Here is a 19,811-nt window from a genome sequence, read left to right on the forward strand (position 1 = left end):
ACAGAGCCTCGGGCCCGTGACCCTTCAGGGGTCCTGGGAAATGTTTTAATGTGACTTTATTTTAAAACGAGAAGAAAAAAAATGAACATCACACTAATGAATATATGATAACGAAGGCAGCCTAGCTTGTTTGTTTTTATATCAACACATGTGTGTAATACGGTTAAAGTTCTGTGTTTTGTTTTGTTTTTGAGGAAAGGATCCATGAAAGCAAACGTGCCCAGAACCTGGGTAAGTCACAGTGTGATCCCGCTGGCATCAGTCTCTCAGGTGCAGGGGCAGCGATGATAAAGGTAAATGTGGAGGAGCCCCTCACTCCCCGTTCCCTCTCTGCCCAAGTCACACCGCCTCAGGGAGAAAAAACTAGCCTATTGCATTTATTCTTTTTTTTTTTATATATAGTTTATTTGTTTTTTTGAGAGAGAGAGAGAGCACGAGCAGGGGAGGGGCCGAGAGAGGGGGAGACAGAAGATCCAAAGCAGGCTCTGTGCTGTTAGTGCAGAGCCCGATTTGGGGACCCGAACTCACGAACTGTGAGATCACGACCAGAGCCGAAACCAAGAGTCAGACCGCTTAACCACAGAGCGCTCCACTTTTCACATTTATTCTTACAGAAATGATTTCTATTTATACATTCCTTGCTATAAATTCCACTTTCCCAGGGAGGATGTCCCAACAGGGAACCCTTGGGCTGGGTCTTGGAGGGTGAAATTTCCTGGTGGATGGGGATGAGGTGACAGTGTCTGGTCAAAGGAATGGGATTTCGCAGGGAAGAGCAGCAAACGGACAGGGCTGCGGCCGGTCCGGGATAGGGTGTGGGGCAGTTCTCAGGAGCACCGCATGGGGCAGTGTCAGGAGACACTCTGAGGATTACAGTGTCTTCCAGTACGTTCCTCCCAGAGTGTGGAAGCCTCAGATGCCATGCTGAGGAGTCCGGGCTCTATCCTGTGGGCAGCAAAGGGCCACTGTAGAAACTGAAAAGCAAACAACAAAATCATTACATGGGGCGCCTGTGGGGCTCAGTCGGTGGAGCATCCTGGCTCAGGTCATGATCTTACGGTTTGTGGGTTCAAGCCCTCTGTCGGCCTCTACGCTGACAGAGCAGAGCCTGCTTGGGATTCTCTTGCTCTCCCTCTCTCTCTGCCCCTCCCCTGCTCGTAGTTCTCTCTCTCTCTCTCTCTCTCTCTCTCAAAATAAATAAATCAAAAAAAGGACATTTAATAAAATTACCTCTGGCAGCACGGAGATAATCACAGAGGACAAAAGGGCATGGTGGGGAGAGCTGAGGGGGAGACCAGAGCCGGGAGAGCCCAGGAGAAGGTTCCTCTAGTTCCAGCACAGCGGGATGAGCCAGCGCGTGGAAGTGAGGGCAGCGAGGTGGGAACGGGGCCAGCCGCACTTCCCCGGGGTGATGGGCAGGGGTGGTGGGGGGTGTGAGGTAAGGGAGGCAGGGAGTGAGAGAAACTGAGAATAACCTGGAAGTTTCTGGCTTTAACCGTGGTGGGATGTTAATGCCATAATTAGGGTTTCGGTCAGGAGAAAGAGGAAGAGACCTGAGGCCATGGAGGGAGAGTGATGAGCCTGTAGTGTGAGTCACCCGCAGGCGGCACCTGGAGTGGCTGATGCAAAAGCCAGATACAAATGTGTAGCTAAGACACAGGAGGGGAGGATTTAATGAGGGAACTGCGGGCTCAAAGGTGGTGATTGAAGCCACTGCCAGGGATGAGTGAGAGTTGGAAAAAAATGGGGTTAAGAATCAGAACTGTAGGGGTACCTGACAGGCTCAGTTGGTAGAACACTCGACTACTGAACTTGGGGTCATGAGTTTGAGCCCCAGGTTGGGAGTGGAGCCTACTTAAAAAATATTTTTTAAAAAAGTTAGGGCACCTGGGTGGCTCAGTGAGTTAAGCATCGGACTTCAGCTCAGGTCATGATCTCGATCTTAAGGTTTGTGAACTCGAGCCCTGCATCAGGCTCCGAGCTGACAGTGTGGAGCCTGGTTGGGATGCTCTCTCCAGCTGGCTCTCTGCCCCTCCCCGACTCGTGCTTTCTCTCTAAATAAATAAATGCTTAAAAAAATTAATAATAAGAAGAAACAGAACTACACACTGAGGAGACTGAGGGAAGAGAAGCCCTTCAGTTTCACGGCTGGAGATTGTCCAAAGAGAGGACAACAGAGTGGTGGGGGGCTAACAGGGGTTGTCATCAGCTGGCAGAAATCTGGGGTCTCTTTCCCCTCTATTTTCTGTATTTTGAACTCTTTCATCGGTACCTAACATTCCCCTTTTTTTATTAAAAAAATTTTTTTATATAGTTTATTTTTGAAACAGAGAGAGACAGAGCACGAGTGGGGGAGGGACAGAGAGAGAGGGAGACACAGAATCCAAAACAGGATCTGGGCTCTGAGCGGTCAGCACAGAGCCCAACGCAGGGCTCGAACCCATGAACCAGATCATGACCTGAACTGCAGTTGGACGCTTAACCAACTGAGCGACTGAGCCACCCCGACACCCCTCCTCTTTTTTGGTTAAAACAATCTTTCACTGGAAAAATAAAAGGGGCAGTTCCCCAATGGGTTAAGTGCTGCTGACTAGCCCAGTGCACTGAAGACTAAGCAGAGGCGTAGAGAAGGCAAATTGGGGCTTGTTCCACACACATCCTTTCTCCAGGAACAACTCTCCTTCCTCAGTCCTCCAACCCCAAAAAACAAGGGCGGGTCCCCGCAGCCCCGTTTCCGCCCGGTGACCTCTCTGGCTGCAGGTGATTGGACAGAGTGTGCATGTGACGCCGCCTAAGCCAATCAGAGCCCTTCCCAGTACATTCACGTGGGAGGGCTGAAGACGCCGGTGGCCTGATCTTTGCTGTTTGAGTTCAGGGACGTCGGCAGCCATGAAGGCCCAGGACAGGGCAGCTGAGGAAGCTGAGGAGACCCAGAGTAAGAGCGTGGCAGACAGAGGCAAAAGCCAGTACAAACCAAGCCCTGTGGGACGCAAGGGTCTGGTCACCAGAAACAGTGGTGAAGGAGGTTGGAGAGGGGCGGGGCTGAGACCACCAGGGCCTCATAAACCCTCTTAAACCCTGAGTTGGGATGTTTTCTCATTATAATGAGAAGCAGTTGGAGAGATTTAAGGGAGGGAGTGGCCCGACCTGAATTACATTTTAAAGGATTAGCACAGTTGGAAAATGTATTATGAGGATGGGGTCGGGGTAGAGAGCAGTTTGGAAGCGCCCCCCCCCCCCCCCCCCCGGGGCATCCAGGCCTAATGGTAGACCAGGTTTTGGTAGCGGCAAATGAAGATGGGAGTCCGGACACGACCCTGGCGTGGGGGGAGGTGGAGGCGAGGGAGAGAGAGAGGGCGGAAGGGGGCGTGGCAGGGGAGGAAGGGGCGGAGTCAGAACCAGAGGGTAAGTGAAAATGATGTTACTGAGATGGGAAAGAAGGGAAACCCCGAGGCTTCCATTTGGACATTTTATTTTATTTTTAAAATTTTTTTAACGTTTATATATTTTTGAGAGAGAGACACACAGCGTGAGAAGAGGAGGGTCAGAGAGAGAGAGGGAGACGCTGAATCAGAAGCAGGCTCCAGGCTGTGAGATCATGACCTGAGCTGAAGACCGCTAACCAACTGAGCCACCCAGGCGCCCCCACTTGGACATTTTAAATTGGAGGTGCTGATGACACGTCCCAGGGAAGATGCTGAGAAGAAGGCAGTGGGGTACATCAGTCTGGAGCTGGGGAGATGGGTTAGAACTAGTTGACCCTGGATGCGGGAAATGGGGGTGGCATCAGACTGCAGATCGTCCAAGGTCATTGGCCTGGATGAGACCACCTAAGAGCTCGGGAGGAGGGCCCGGCCCAGAGGCCTGGGGAGGACATTCAGAGGACTGGTAGAGGGCTTGGAGCTCAGAAGGACGGAGGAGAGGAATGTGCGGTGACCCAGAAGTGCAGAGGAGACTGTGCTGGCTGAGCCCTGGCTTTAGATTTGGTAATGAAGTTGTCCTGACTTTGGACACCCGGGGTGGAGGTTTAATCTGGAAGTTAAATTGGGGTGGGCTTCATCCTTCACTGGAATCTCTAAAACATAGCTATGAAGGACATTTTGGGGGCAAATGGAGAAATCTGAAAATGGACTTTATATTTAATATTGTACTAGCACTCAATTTCTTGTGTGTAATAATGGTCTGCGGTTAAGAGAGTATCTTGGTTCTTGGGAGACATGTTGTAGTCTTTATTGTCGTATGGAGGGGTGGAGGAGCGGGGTGCCTGCAGCTTTCCACTGGTGCAACAAGAACAAAACGTCCTACCTACCTACCCGTGTATATTTATGTATATAATTTACATATACTCATGTCTATTACCTATATATGTTATATGCTTGTATAGGTACGTCATCTATTAGAGCAAAGGAAAGCAAATGTGGCAAAATGATAATTGAAAAATCTAGGTCTTGGATATTTTAATACTTTTCAACTTTATTGTAGGCTTATGTAGCAAAAAAATTGGGAAAAACATAACTTAAGGGTACCTGGGTGGCTCAGTTGGTTAAGTGTCCTACCCTTGGTTTCTGCTCAGATCATAATCTCACAGTTCGTGGGACTGAGCCCTGTGTCAGGCTCCATGGCCTGTTTAAGAGTCTCTCTTTCCCTGGAACCTCTACCCCTCCCCCACTCACACTCTGTTTCTCTCAAAAATAAATAAATAAACATAAAAAAAGATAACTTGGGACACCTGGGTGGCTCAGTCAGCTGGGCATCTGTGAGTTCGAGCCCTGTGTCGGGCTCTGTGCTAAAAGCCTGGAGCCTGCTTCAGAGTCTCTCCCTCTCTGTCCCTCTCCTCCTTGCACTCTCTCTCTCTCAAAAATAAGTAATTTTTTTTAAAGGTAACTTAGGAAAAGTGAGTGACAGGTGAAAAGGAAAGGGAAACGGCAGAGTTTTCAAGGAGAGATGGTACAGTAGCTGGAAGAGAACACAAGGTCCGGGGAGGGTTTTATACAAAATTTTTAGAAACGAGAGCATGTGTGTATGTTGACAGAAATGATCCCGTGGAAAGAGAAGTTGGTGATTTAAGAAAGGGGTGAGAGGTGCGGGGCAGGGTCCTTGGGAAGGCCAGTGGCGGACACTGGCCGTGACCACACAGAGGGCAGCCTTTGGCCCAAGGGGACCCTTCAGTGCTGGGGTGGGCCGCGGGGTCATTGGGTGGTGGGTGTTCCTGTCTGCTGACTTCTGTTTCTTCATGAAATAGGATCTCGGGCTGTGGGTGGCTGACAGGACCTGGAGGGCAAGTGGGAGAGTCAAGCAGCTGGGGGCACAGGGCCAAGAAGAAACTGGCCAATTTGTCGTTTTGTGTTTAAGATCTGAAGGAGGACTTACTCTTTGGTTTAAGGAAAGAGCCGACAGGGAGAGCTCTGAGTCCTTGTACCTCAGTGTTTCCATCTGTAACACGGGAGCATGCTGAGAAATCCTAAAGGACCCCCAGACTCCTGTACCCCTCTGCACACCTGTGGGGAGCTTGTACTGAATAGCATGTGTTCACATTGTTTAAGAATTAGAGACAGCTAGTAAAAACTGGATGCTTGCCTACGAGATTTCTAATTGAGGGTAAAAACTAATATACACAGAGAGACACTTGAAAGACAGACTGTGTAAGGCTTCAGGGCACCCCTGGGGAAGGTGGGGGTGGCCCAGAGGTCCTGGGGCCTCTGAGATGCCTTGACGAGGCGCCGTTTGGGTGAACGCAGCACGAAGCCCTTTGAGCGTAAATTCTGCTCTCTCCTGGCTCTCACTGAAGTTGGCACCACGCAGCGTGAAATGAAACAGCAGATTAATGTGATTAACACTGAATAAACCTCTGTGTGTGAGCAAATATAGCATGAAGTGGGTTCAGGAATTTTAAAATATCTATTATTAAAGACAGCCCGCAGGGCTGCGGTGGCATCGGATGACGAGCCGTGTAGACTGTACTGGAACCTAATCTTCCCACAGTCCTTCCCTCAGGCAAGGTGCAGTTGCAGGCGTCCCCACTCACGCTCCTTCCAGATCCTCTTGGGGGATTACCACCTCTACCCCATTTTAGAGGTGAAGAAACTAAGAGCAGTCCACAGCAGGTTTCTAGGATCGTTGAGGGCAGAGACCGCGGATGCCATCAGCGGCTCCCTGTGACTGGCTGGGCGCCAGCGGGAGGGGAGAGCGTCTCGGCTCCTGAGCAAGCTGCGCACTGTGCTGGGCTGCCCGTGTCTGGCGTGCCCGCTGGGCACCGGGCTCTGCTGAAGGCTTTGTGCACATGGTCTCAGTCTTGATGACAACCCTTGGTGGTTGGTGTTATTAACCCCAAGAGGAAACCAAGGGCAGAGAGGTTAAATAATTTGCCAGAGGCCACCCAGCAGAATCAAGACTCCAACTCCTTGCAGCTTGTTCTCTTGACTGCCCGGCTGACTGCTGTCTTCCAGGAGAGCACCGTGCGGACGCCGGAGTCCTTGTAGCCCTTGAAAGCCTTAGCACGGTGCTGGCGCCGGTAATAGGGCGCTTGACAAGAATCCGTGACTGTTGACAGAGGGACAGATGAGTGAATGAGTGGAGATGTGAATTCCTGTCTTGTGGGGCCTTCCCCTTCAAATTGAAGATTTCCCCGTAGCTTATGAACACTCAATCTAATTAAGGCAAAGAGGCATCAGGGAATCGCTGGGCCTTTCCTTTATTAACTGTCAAGTCCAATCTGTAGGCTGTTTATGTGCCAAGGTCAGAGATCAGTCTTTAGCGGCTCTCCTTTGATTTCATTCTGCAAAGCCCTGAACATAAAGTTTATTGATGCAAAACTGATTGGCAGTCAGAGGTAACGAGGTGGCAGGGACGGGGCATATCAGAAGGAGTCTAAGTCACTCGGGGGTCAGTCCTGCTCCTTTGCCATGCTCGCTTCCCGTACTGCAGGTTATCAAGTCATAGCTCTGCGCGCTACAGTCAGGAGGGAGTGGCAAATGTCATCTGGACCTCGGGCTGTATTCACGGAGCTCATCAAGATGGGGAGGGGAAGGGGCACCTGGCTGGCTCAGCTGGTAGAGCGTCTGACTCTTGACCCCAATGTTGTGAGTTCTGGCCCCACACTGGGCATGGAGCTTACTTTAAAAAGGGGGGGGGTGGTGGAAAGGACTCCTTACTCCTGGTTTTGTCTATTAACTTAGAAAGGAGAGTGAGGGACAGAACTTAGGGTAGGGATGTCTTGAAACTTCACAGATCAAAGGAACCCCTGTGTAAGCTTCCCTCAGACAAGCCTGGGAATCCGAAACAGGGAAGTTGCTGTTACATGTGCAGTTTGCAGCCAGCCCGTGACCAGGATTATCACCGCTACCCCGCAGTCTCTGCCCTGTCTCTGTTGAGCGAGGTGGGAAGCATGGGCCCCACACCTGCGTCCTGCAGAGCATCCCTGGGATCAAAACCAGGACTGAGTAAGTTCTAGGAGAGGGAGGTGGACACGGCAGTGGCTGGGAGTGGCTGAAGCCCATGCCACTCAAAATGTGGAAAGGTCTCTAATATTTTTCCTTTTTATCAAGAGCAAACTTGCTTTTGTCTGATCCGAGAAAAAGCCGTGGCTGCTGTTCGTTTTGAATGTCTATTTAGTCTCTCTAACTTAGAAATAGTGGTTTTCCAGAGCAAACACCTATCTGGATTTCACACCTCCCCCCACACTTACAAATTAAGATAGTCCATTTAGAAGCAAAATAGTAATAATGATCATAATTATAACAAAATTAAACAAACCAACCTTCCCTCACCCTCTCTTGTTTTATTTCCTTAGGAAATAGTCCAGGTTCAAAGTCTAATTTGAGCAGGGAACGTCTCCTTTCCTGGTCTGTTTCTGGACAAGTAGGGAGACAAATTCCCTTTTCCTCTTCTCAGTGGCGGGGCTGGGCCCAGGGGCATAGAGTGCCAGACAAGAAATATCCACCAAGGAGCAGGGAGGGACCTGGGGCCTCAGTGACTGTGACCTTCCCTTGAATTCAGTCAATGAATGTTGAGCAACTGCTGTCGTCAGGCACTAGGATAGGAAGATGACTAAGAAAGGATCTCAGAGGTGCGCCTGCCTGGTTTAGTGGGTAATGCTCTTGATCATCAGGTTGTGAGTTCAAGCTCCACGTTGGGTGTAGAGCTTACTTAAAGATTTTTCTAAAAACCCCAAAAACAAAAGGATCCTGGAGACCCACACTGTGACCACTAACCGTAATATAACATAATAAATGCTATGTTTGCAGCAGGGATAAAGTATTTTAGGTGCATGGAGAGAGAAGGAGAGTAGGAAAGGCTACACAGGTTTTCAGAGGGCTCCCAAAGCAGCCGCATAAGCCTCACCTGGGATGTTAGAAATGCAAACGACACACGCTCCACCCCAGACCCACTGAATCAGAGACTCTGAGGGTGGGGCCCAGTGATCAGCCTCCGAGGAAGCCCCCAGGTGATTCTTTTTTTTTTTTGAACTGCAGGCGAAAGTTTATTAGAGTATGCGATTAGAAAGGAAGAATAATCGGAAAGTTCTCTTTACAGAGAGGGGACATTCGAACATGAATGTCCGGAAAAAGACCCTGGGTGATTCTAATGTCAGTTTCCGTTTGAGAATCCTGGTGGGATTGGCAAACTACCTTGCAACCAACAGCTTATTTTTGCAAACAGCTTAATTGGAAATAGCAATGGTCCTTCACTTACGTATCATCCGTGGCTATTTTCCTGCTAGCCCTCAGAGTTAAGTAATTGCTAGTGGGGCTAGCCTGTGAAGCCTGAAGTCCTTACTATATCTGGCCCTTTACAGAAGTTTGCCTCCTCCCAAGGAGAGGGGGGAGGGGAAGGGAAGAGGAGAAGCTGGTCCCCTGCTCCCCTCCATCCTTCAGAGCTGGTGCTGCTAGGGCCTCTGGCCGTCACACTTCAGTCAGCTAGTGCTGGGACCCAGCTCTAGTGTGGAGACGTCCTGAAAAATCTACAAACAAAGTCAAATTGTATGTATTATAAATCTGTACCGGCCAACGTGAGTAGGAAGGTGGTTTTTTAAAAGTCAAATGAGCAAAAGAAGTAGTCCTCATTCCAGGAAGACCCATGTTACTGCCTGCCCGTTTGGCCAAGCACTGTGCTTGATGCTTTAGGTATGCCCTTCTGGAAGGGTATTGTATCCCTATTTTATAGAGGAGGAAGCTGAAGCTTGGAATGTGAAGTATCTGGCCGGAGTTCACAGAGCTCAGCAGAGTAGAGTTTGGACTGGATCCTGGTCCAGCCTTGATCCCAGGTCAGGCTCTTTGCCCCACACCCTACACCTCTGTTTTTCCAGTTGTGAGACGGAATGCCTCAGCACCCAAGCGGACACTCCACAGGAATCTGTTAACATAACACGCACACTTCTCATACATTTTCTAGTGGAGGAGACAGATCCGCAGGAGCTGGAGAACCAAACCCAAGCCTACTTCCTGGGGGTGGGCTGTGCTGGAGAGCGTGGGGAGGGGAGGGGAGGCCATGGAAGGCCCACAAAGGCCAGCTCCCCAGCTGCACGAGCCCAACGGGACAGCGTGCAAATACAGCATCAGCGCCAGGTGTGACGCCAGCTTTCGGGAGGCAAGAGCACCTGAGGCCTCCCGGCCCCTCCCTTCCCCTCGTACCAGAACCCAGGCCGTAGGACCCCAGCCCAGCTCCCGGTTGTCAGTGTGGGGGTTTGTGTAGGGCACCCCAGGGAAGAAGGACTTGTTGATCAGGTGAGTCTTGTGTCCTTGTGAGAGGAGAACAGCACCTATCAGGGTGTTTCCTGCTCTGACACAGGAGGGACGTGGGTGGGCTCAGCAATAAGATTTCGAGTTGGAAATCAGACTGGGGAGCCTGTTACTATGTGACAGGCTTGCAGCGTTGCCGCTGGGACTGGACCTCAGAACAAAAGTAAAATCTTGCCCCGGCCATAGCAAGTGACCTGGGGGCGAGCACACCATTGTCTTGATGGCTAAAACAGTGACCAAGAAAGTCCCCCCTCGTACACACAGTAATCTATTTTGGCTTCTAAATATTTTGTTAGATTAGGAAGACAAACATTCTTCACTTGATCTTAGCCAAAAGGCCAAGAAGCGATGAGACAAACATTCTTAAGAAACAAACAAAAGAGTTTGGGATCTCAGGCAAAACTTAAAACCTCAGAAGAAAGCAAGTGTTTTGAGGAGATTAACGATAAACTGGTTTCTCTCATCAAACAAATCAGTTGCCATGACTGATGTTTTTATTATTTTAAACAAGCTTTTTGGAAAAAATACTACCAAGCATCATCGGAGTATCTCTCCTACATGCCGGCCTCTGCGCTAGTCTCTCCTGACCTGGGTCACCACATCACGGCCTCGAGGCAGTTCTGAGGACTGGTCATCTGAGCAGCGCCTTTACAGACAGGGAGCCTCAAGGGGCTCAGTCTGGGGCTCAGTGGGGGAGTGACTCTTGGCCGAGCCTCACTGACCGGCAGAGCTGACTTTTGAACCAGGTTTTAGGATTCTGTGTCTTGTATGCCTTTCACAGCATTGCCCTTACTCTGCGCCGAAGTCTGGATTTAGGGAAGAACAATGGGAGACCAGGCAAACAATATCCCTAGTCTGTGGATGGCTTCAAGTCGAGATACTAAGGAAATTTTTAGGGCAGTGGTTCTTGGACCAGGTGGAACCACACTCCCCTCAATAATGGACACTGGGCCGCTGGGAAACAGTACAGGCTGTAGGTTGTGTGCAGGTTTCTGGAGCCAGCTATGATGTCACTTTCTCTTTCCCTGTTGCGACTGTTGTATAGGGAGAACTTGGCTTGAAAACTAACTTCATTTTTACGGGCATTCACTTTTGAATGCCCCCTCTCCGTAAAGAGAGTTTTCATACTATTCTTCCTTTCTAATCTTATGCTCTAATAAACTTTTGCCTGCTGCTCATTTTAAAAGAAAAGGAAAAGGGGCGCCAGGGTGGCTCAGTCAGTTAAGTATTCAACTTCGGCTCAGGTCATGATCTCACACAGTCCATGAGTTCGAGCCCCGTGTCAGGCTCTGTGCTGACAGCTCAGAGCCTGGAGCCTGCTTCCGATTCTGTCTTTCTCTCTCTGCCCCTCCCCTGCTCGCTCTCTGTCTCCCTCTCTGAAAATAAAATAAAGACATAAAAGAGATTTTTAAAAAGGAAAAGAAAAATCATTTCACTTTTTATTTACATACATTTTTCTAATTCTCAAAAAGCTTTATTGTGTTAATAGGCTTAATCCTTGAGCAAGGTGGGGAGGAGGACAGGTGTTAGCTCTCAGTTTGATAGATGAGGACATTGAAGTAACTTTCCTAAATTCTTTTTAAGAGTAAATTTCATTTTCATGTATTTAGAGTGAGAGCAGGGGAGAGGGACAAAGTGAGAGAGAGAATCTTTTTTTTTTTTCTTAATTTTAGAGAGCATGCAAGTGGGGGAGAGGGACAGAAAGAGAGAGAGAGAGAATGTTAAGCATGCTGAGCATGGAGCTGGACGTAGGGCTCAATCCCACAACCCCGGGACCAAGACTTGAGCTGAAAACAAGAGTCAGACGCTTAACTGACTGAGCCACCCAGGCGCCCCCTAAAGTCTTATGCTAACAAATGTTAGAGCAGAGCCTAAAACCTGAGGCCTCAGCAAGATACCTGCAAAACCCTGAGAACAAGGCTTGGAAGATTCAACAAGTGTAGGATGAGATCAGCCACCTACAAAGAAGCAGGGCTGGCTAAAAATGGGCAATCCAAATGTCTAAGAAAATGTAAGCCTCTACATTGCTTGTGTTTCAGAAGAGCTGTGATCTGCCCACCCAGCATCCAAGAGAGGAGTCTAAAAAGCAAGGCTTTGGTGTAATTCCAGGGCAGAGACAGACCAGTGCTCTGGCCTGTTAGAAGACTGCGTCCTGTCCTGAGGAATTGAGGACAGTAGCTGAACATAGCATGGCACGTGGAGCCAGTAAGATTAGCCCACCCATTCCCCGGGCTCACGGAGCCACCTCCTGGTGTGGTTTGCCTTCCTGAGTAGCTTTTCTGTGAGAGTCTGCTGGTCAAATGTCACTACTTGAGGGTCATGTTCTCCTTTTTGAGTGAGTGAATTGACATCATGGGTGTGTCCCATTCTCTCAGTGTTTTGATTACATTTTCCTGAGCCAGATGAGCTCTGAAACAAGGGACCTGAACCAGATTTTGGGTGATGATGAATTTGATAAGAGTCTTACATGAGTAACCACCTGCCTGTGTGTGAACCTTCAAAGGAAGTGAGAACTAGCTGCCAGCTAGGAAAGGCCGGCACACCATGAATGTGGGGTGATGAAACACGAAATCGGAACGAGGTGAAGGAAAGTTAGAGTTAAGTGAACCAAACTAAAAGAGCAGGTGGAACCCGGGGCAGGCCAGGCGGGGCAGAACTGGGCACTCAGCCCGCCTGCCGCCGCCCAGACCCAGTGGCGTGGGGGGGACGAACCGCACCAGCTCTGGAGCCAGAGGTTCTCTGGGAGGATTCCCCTTCAGCTGCCTGCGAGCCGGCTGGGGACTTCCTACCTCCGCACCTCCTTCTCCTCATCTGTATGGTGGGCCTCCCTCAAGGTTGGAAGGATTAAATGTGATAATGAACACGCTCTTATTCTAGTGCCTGCCCTATAAATGCTCAATAAGTGCTTTTTGTTGTAATCCCTATCCTTTGGGATCAGACATTAAACACAGGCTCAAGCGGCTGAAACTCACTACAGCAGGAGTCCCCTGTTACAGCGGAACGTCTCTGCACCTGCGGTCCGCCGCGCCTCTGCTCTGCGGCCAGCATCTCCCTCACTGTATCACAAAGCCCGGAGAGCCCGGGAACACGCTTTTACCAGATCGGCCTGCAAGTTTTTAGGCCCAGAGCATTTTCGTTCACTGTTCTCTCTTCCTGGAAGAGCTTCCCCTAGACAGTGACGGGGTTTGTACCTTCTTTTCACTGAGGCACCTGCTCAGATGGCATGTTATTGGAGAAAAGCTGTCCTTGACCTACCTCCCTATAGAAAGTAGTGGGTGCCTGGGTTGCTCAGTCGGTTAAGCCTCCGACTTCGGCTCAGGTCAGATCTCACGTTCGTGGGTTCGAGCCCTGCGTCAGGCTCTGTGCTAACAGCTAGCTCAGAACCTGGAGCCTGTTTCCGGTTCTGTGTCTCCTTCTCTCTCTGCGCCTCCCCCTCTCATGCTCTGTCTCTCTCTGTATCAAAAACAAAACATCAAAAATATACAGTAAAAAAGTTAAAAAAAAAAAAAAAGTAGTGTCTACACTGCCACTGGGGCCTGGTGCTCTATTTATGTTTCCAGCTTTCTCCCCGCGGCAGTCATTACCCCTGACGTACAGTCACGTGTTTATTGTCTGTTTCTCCAAGCGGGATGGACATGAGAGCAAGCATTTGATTTGGGGCTGTGCTCTTCTTTTTAAAATGCCCTCCTCCCTGCCTCCCCCTCTAAAGGCTGGAATGGCGGTCCCTTGGAAGAGGTGGGAGGCTCTTCTCACTGTCGTGGAAAGGCAGCTGCCTGCCAGCTCTGTATCATTATCATACGTACACAGAAGATAGGACGCACATCAGGTGATGTCAAAACGCATGGCCACACCGGTTAGGTATCTGATGGAGAGCATTCCAGGCGGAGGGACAGTAAGTGCAAAGGCTCCAAAGTGGGAGCAGACAGTGAGGCTGGAATGGAGGAGCTAGGGGTAAAGGTGGAAGAGGGTAATTCCAAGCTTTCTGGTCTAGATTGTAAAGAATGGAATTGACATTTGCTAAAACAAGTCAGCAGGGGGGAGGAAGAGATTTGGGGTATGTGACTTTAAAATACAATTTTTTTTAATGTTTTATTTATTTGAGAGAGAGGGAGAGAGTGCGAGTGGGGGAAGGGCAGAGAGAGAGAGAGAGAGAGTCAGTCTCTGAAGCAGGCTCCAGGCTCTGAGCTGTCAGCACACAGTCCGACATGGAGCTTGAAATCAGGAACCATGAGATTACGATCTGAGCCAAAGTCAGACAACCAACTGAACCACCCAGACACTCCGGGGTATGTGACATTTTGAGATGCTTGCACAAACCCAGTGGGATACCATATGCTTTGCAAACATTATCTCTATTGCACAAGTAGGGAAGTTGAGGCATGAGAGCTTACGTGTTCCTAGGTCTCAGAATGTGTATGTAGAAGGGCTAGATTTGAACCCAGGCTGTTTCTCCAAGGGTCTGAGAACACTGGTCACTGAAGGAAGAGCTAAAAGAGGAGACTTGCCTCAAACTGGAAAAATCAAGAATTTGGATAAGGTCAACTCAGACCTCTTTCCCAAGTTCTAGAAGACCTAGAAAGAAGACTTTTTTGTAGTGGGAATGATCATTTTAGGACAAATAAAAGGGAGCCTCACATCACAGGAGTGTTGGGGCCCAATCCCTTTGGCCTCAGTGAGGTTGCTGGCAAATCCGTTTCTGCATCCTTCAGCCTGCCACATGATGCCAAAACAATGGAATGAAATGTGGAAAATCTGTTTGAGGTTATTATGGGTTACACTCCAAGTTTTCATATTTTCTAAGATTTGCTTACTTAGAAATCATTCACAAAAATTAATGTAACAGACAAGCCTTTCAAGGCCCTGATACTCAGGAGGGTCTGCAGACCAGCCGCAATAGTATCACATGCGGGCGCTGGAAATACAGATTCCCAGGCCCTATCCCAGACTTCTTAAATCAGAACCTGCATTTTTGCAAGATGGTCAAGGCTTAGTACAATTTGAGAAACCCTTGGCCTGGAGCCGAGGTAGACACACTTTTTCTGTAAAGGACCAGATAGTAAATATTTCAGGTTTTACCGGCTTGTCACGATTATGGAATTTTGTTTTTGTGGTGCAAGGGCAGCGACAATGTGTAAAGGATTAGTGTGGCTGTGTTCTAATGGAACTTTATTTATGGATGCCAAAATTAGAGTTTTATGTAATTTTCATGTGGCATACTATTCCTCTATTTTCTTTCAACCATTTAAAAAAGTAAAGCTCATTCTTAGAGGCTCTACAAAAACACGCTCATCTTCTGACTTGCCTTTCACAACTGACCATCTCTAAGCCTCCTGCCCCTTGCTGGGTGACCCCTTTTATCTATGGGCATGGCGCTCGGACCCCTTTTCCCTCATGAGCTGCGTCACTGTGTCAGAAGGTTAGTTACTTAAGCCCAATATAAAAAGCCAACAGAAGAGGGATGCCTGGATCACTCAAGTCAGTGGAATATCTGACTCTTGATCTCAGGGTTGTGAGTTCAAGCCCCACATTGGGCTGTAGAGATTACTAAAAAAATAAACTTTAAGATCTATATTTACCAAAAAAAACCAAAAAACAAAAAGCCAACAGAGCTGAGATTTTAGCAGAGTTTTATTTATTTATTTTTATAATTATTTGTTAAAATAGGCTCCACACCCAACATGGGGCCTTAACTCACGACCTGACATAAGGAGTCACATGTTCTATTGACTGTGCCAGCTAGGCGCCCCTGAAGACCTGAGATTTTAAAAATATACTTTTGTCAGTTTCCACAAATATCGTGTGTGTGCTGTTGTTTCCGGTCTTGAAGTTTTCTTTCTGAGAAAGACCAGTATGGGGGAGGGAGGGGTGATTCAGTAGCTAAGGGGAGGGGGCTGGCTACAAGTCAGTGGCCTTTACTCTCTCTTACTCCTCTATTTGTCTATCTTGCATTTCAGCTGGTGGGAAGAAGGAACACACAATTCAGGGAAAAGACCATTATTAAAAAATAACATGGTGGGGGGGGAGTTGGAGGAGGAAATTAGAGAAGGGAGGTACTCTTTAGGAGAATGAGAAGATAGTTCAGCCCTCAGGGGGCTGGGAGGAAGAATGCAGAACTTGATAAAATGAAGCAAATGGTGTCAAGGGCATCTGCTCAAGAAGACTTTGCGGGGCAAGCTAGGCAGTAGGAGGATATGGCCGACACAGATAGGAGAGTGACCGGCAGAGAGTCTTATGAAGGCCAAGATCTGAATTTTTTACATCTGTAGTGCGTATTCATGGCAACCAGACACTTTCCCGTTGTTAGGAATGGGGAGAAGAGGGAAAATAATGTTGACTAAATGCCTACTGTATGTCCCATCAGGCATGGTTACAAGACATTTTCCATCACTTTTCAATTTTAATTAAAGAAACTCATGGAATTAGCTGTGCTAGCCAGTTTTCAGATGGGAAACCCAGAGGTGAAGAGACAGGATGGGAACCTAGCTCTGTCTGGTCACAAATACTTTATTATTCTATACTGTCCCGCCTAGTGCAATCTATAGTGGAAATACTGTCTTCATGAAATTCCTTATTTCTTCAGAGGATGAGAAACCCTCAGTTCTTGGGAGTGGGGGGAAAACAACATAGAGACCATGTTTTTCTCTACTCCCCATACCCCTCCCCCACAACAAACACACTTTCATTAAAAAGACATTAAGTCCTTTCTTTCTTTTTGTTTTTTTCCTTTTTCTGTTATGAAACAGGACACCTCAACTCGGTACATTGGCAGTCTGATTAAACTGTGTGCCCTAAACCAACCTAATGACAACCATACATAAATCCTTTGCAGAAATGTGGAGTTTGGGGACCATTTATTCAGGGATTATTCTATCAGGCATATATATATTATCTCATTTAGTGCGCCAACAGTCCTGGGAGATTTTATTTTAACACCATTTTATGGATAAGCTAAAGGTATGGAGAAGCTAAATATCTTGCTTAAGGCCATATAGCTGGTAAGAGGTGAGACAGATTAAAATCAAGGATCTTGACTAGTAAGTGTGTCCTCTTTGCCACCCCACTGCAGGCTCCTTTTAGAAAAGGTGCAATCACACTAAGGCTCACTGTCAACCTGCTCAGTAAAATATGCCAGGATCTTTTTGCTGCAGATGGTGGATATTATGAAACATTCAAGGAGACGCTGGGCAGTCATTAGTGTGGCAGAGGCCAAGGGTAAAAGAAAGTTAAACTAGTTTCCCCCAGTGTCTTCCTCAGAACACCTTTTCCATGGCTACACTGAACCAACCAATCAACAAAAACCAGTGATGATTCCAAAATTAAACAGGAAAGTGCTGAAAACCTCCATACCCCCCTGGAGACTGCCATATGCATATTACACATTTTAGGTTCCAAGTAGCACTAAAGTAACGGATTCCATTTAGGGTTTTTTGTTTTGTTGTGCAGTTTATTTATTTTCAGAAAGAAAGAGGCAGGGACATGCAGAGAGAGAATCTTAAGCAGGCTGTGCATTGTCAGCACAGAGCCCTATGTGGGGCTTGAACTCACAGACTGCAAGACCATGATCTGAGCCCAAATCAAGAATCAGCCACTTAACTGACTGAGCCGAGCAGGTGCCCCAACAGATTCCCCTTAGCTTTAACTGAGTTTCCCAAGGACCAATGTACATCTATTCCCTTTAAAGCATATTAACCTATTGAGGTTTGCAGAGCATTCCTTGGGGAGGACCAGAACTAGTCGGAGGCATGTCCAGCTTGCTCCGTGGTCTTCTGTAACTATGAACATAAACCTGGAGGAGCTGTCATACCTTCCCCTAAAGACAGGAAGGAACAGCTTGTACAATGTGCAGTTTCTATCTGGATCCATGTTTGACCTTTCCACAGCCACTGGGCTTTTGCATGGGGGATGTCACCATTTGCCAGTCTGTGACAAGCGGAGTCTGACAAAGTTACCATGTGCACAAACATACTTTAAACACGTTGATTCAGGAACCAAAGGCTTAATTACATTGTGAGTGGTACCACTGAAGAGAATTTATTTTAAAACTGCCTGCCTTGAGGTGCCTGGGTGGCTGTTAGTTAAGCATCTGACTCTTGGTTTTGGCTTGTGGATTCTAGCTCTGCTTTGGGCTCTGTGCTTGCTGTGTGCAGGGCCTGCTTGGGATTCTCTCTTCCTCTACCCCCACCCCCTCTCTCTCTAAACTTTAAAAAATTGCTCGTCTTACTCTGCGAAAGGGTAAGGTTATTTTCCCTTGCTGTTGATATTTGATATCTTCATTTATATGATGCTTATAAACAGAAGCATCCAATCTCTGTGGTAAGCTAATTCATTCAATTCCTACAAGCAATTCCTACTGGGACAAGTGTTAAATCTAGAGTGTGGCTGTGAATAGGCCTATGGCAATGGACGTTGTTTGACATGCAGAGAAAACGCTTGGAAGAGCGAAACTAAAAATAACACCTTTCTCTGTATTCCAATGATTATTCTAAATAATTACTTCAAAAAATGGAATCATAGCCTTTTAGGTCTGGAAAGGACTCCTCCATAGATGAGGTTGGCAAAGCTTGAAAAGGTTAGGTAACAGGTCGGTGCAGCTTGTCTGTGGAACAGCTGGACTAGAACTCAGCTCTTTCTGTCCAGTGCTCTTTTTTTTTTTTAAATCTTTTCTCCCCACTTAAGACATTCCAGTGTTATTTTAAGGAGTTACTTTGTTGATCATCCATTAGAATACAATTTTCTGGGTTTCTGCGTTGGAGTGGAAGGCAAGTCATATGTATACTATCCGTCCCTTGGTTCTCCTCCTTTCTAGATAGCTCTCTACCTTGACTGTCCCTCACTGGGTCTCCCCCTCCCCTTCAAACACGGTTATCTTTGGAAATAACGTGTGTGCACTTTCCAACCTGGCTGGGATCAGGGGCAAGGTGACTCTTGGTTTAATGGATTTTTTTTTTCCCACAGTGCCTGAATTTGCACACGGGTTTGGAGGGTCACACAACTAACAAAAAGTAAACCGCTGTTCTTTGCCCTTTCAGCAAAGGTCTGTGTTCTGTTACTGTAGCAAGAAATAAGAAAAAAACAAGTAAGGAAAAAAAGGCAAAACTCTTATTTGCCTACCCCCTGGAAAAGTTCAAGGCTGTCGTTCATTGTCTGAACTTTCCCCCTTGTGATTCACTTGTATTCCTTAAATCATCTTCAGATACCTGATCAAGGAAGCGTTAGAGGAAAATACAAAGTTGGGTATTGGCATTGCTGTCAGTGTACTGGCTCCTAGGAGTCGGTGGAGAATGGGCTTCTTTTCTTTGGTGCTGGTGATCAGAGTGGGAGCCTTTTCCTGTGCAGGAAGCCCTCCTTGCTGCAGCGGCTACCGCGCGCAGGAGCGCACCCCTTCCTGGTTCTCATTCCTCAGTAGACATTCGGTAAAGGGCAGGCCTGTGTTTTCCATTCTAGTACTTACCTTCAGGTCCCGCTAAGTACCCAGGAGGGCCGTGTTTATTTACTTATTTTTTTATCAGAGGTTGAAATGGAACCTCCCCTTGGGTGCTAGGGGAGTCCCTTTGGGGTAGCGCGCCCTCCCCCTTCCGGAGGGCAGCATCCTGGCGGGGGTGGGGGCTCAGCTTTGATCCCAGGGCACCTTTTGTCCCTAGAGGCGCCCTCTGCCAGCCAGGTATGTGGAGGGAAAGTGCTGTCCGCTTTCCGGGGCGGTCAGTGTGGGTCTGGGGAGTCGGAAAGTCCCTTCGGAGAGTGGCGGGGCGTGCGAGGAGCCAACGCGGTGGGCACAGCGAACTCACTAACTGGGCGTCTCCGAGGAAGTTCGGGCGGGGTCCGCCGGCTCTCGGGCTTTCTTCCTCTACAATCCATCCCCCGGCGGAGCGAGCCCACTTCTCACCCAAACTCGTGGAGACGAGGGACTAGGCGGGCGCGGGGTTCGGCGAGCACCCGGCCCAGGGGGCGAGGCCCCTCCAGCGTCGGTCCACGGCTCAGGGTGCCGGCCCAACCGCCTCGGCCCGGCCGGTCCCGCGGGAAGGGACCGATTACACACTGACGGCGGCGGGGGCTCCGGGAGTCCGGGCCGTCGCC

General features: G+C 48.5%; 1 protein-coding gene across 3 annotated transcripts in view; it reads left to right on the forward strand.

Moving 5' to 3' along the window:
- Nucleotides 1–215: 215 nt before the first annotated feature.
- Nucleotides 216–19,811, forward strand: part of TLK2 (tousled like kinase 2) — a 127,264-nt gene continuing 107,668 nt past the window's right edge. The window contains exon 1 of one of the 3 annotated variants that reach the window (XM_029927384.1): nucleotides 216–231. The gene's annotated coding sequence lies outside the window, so the exon portion shown is untranslated. Of the gene's footprint in view, nucleotides 232–19,343; nucleotides 19,399–19,811 lie in introns of those variants that run through there. The other 2 variants (XM_029927383.1, XM_029927386.1) reach the window with 2 other exon arrangements.

This window comes from Suricata suricatta, chromosome 17 (assembly GCF_006229205.1).
Source record: "Suricata suricatta isolate VVHF042 chromosome 17, meerkat_22Aug2017_6uvM2_HiC, whole genome shotgun sequence".
In the NCBI taxonomy this organism is placed as follows: domain Eukaryota; kingdom Metazoa; phylum Chordata; class Mammalia; order Carnivora; family Herpestidae; genus Suricata; species Suricata suricatta.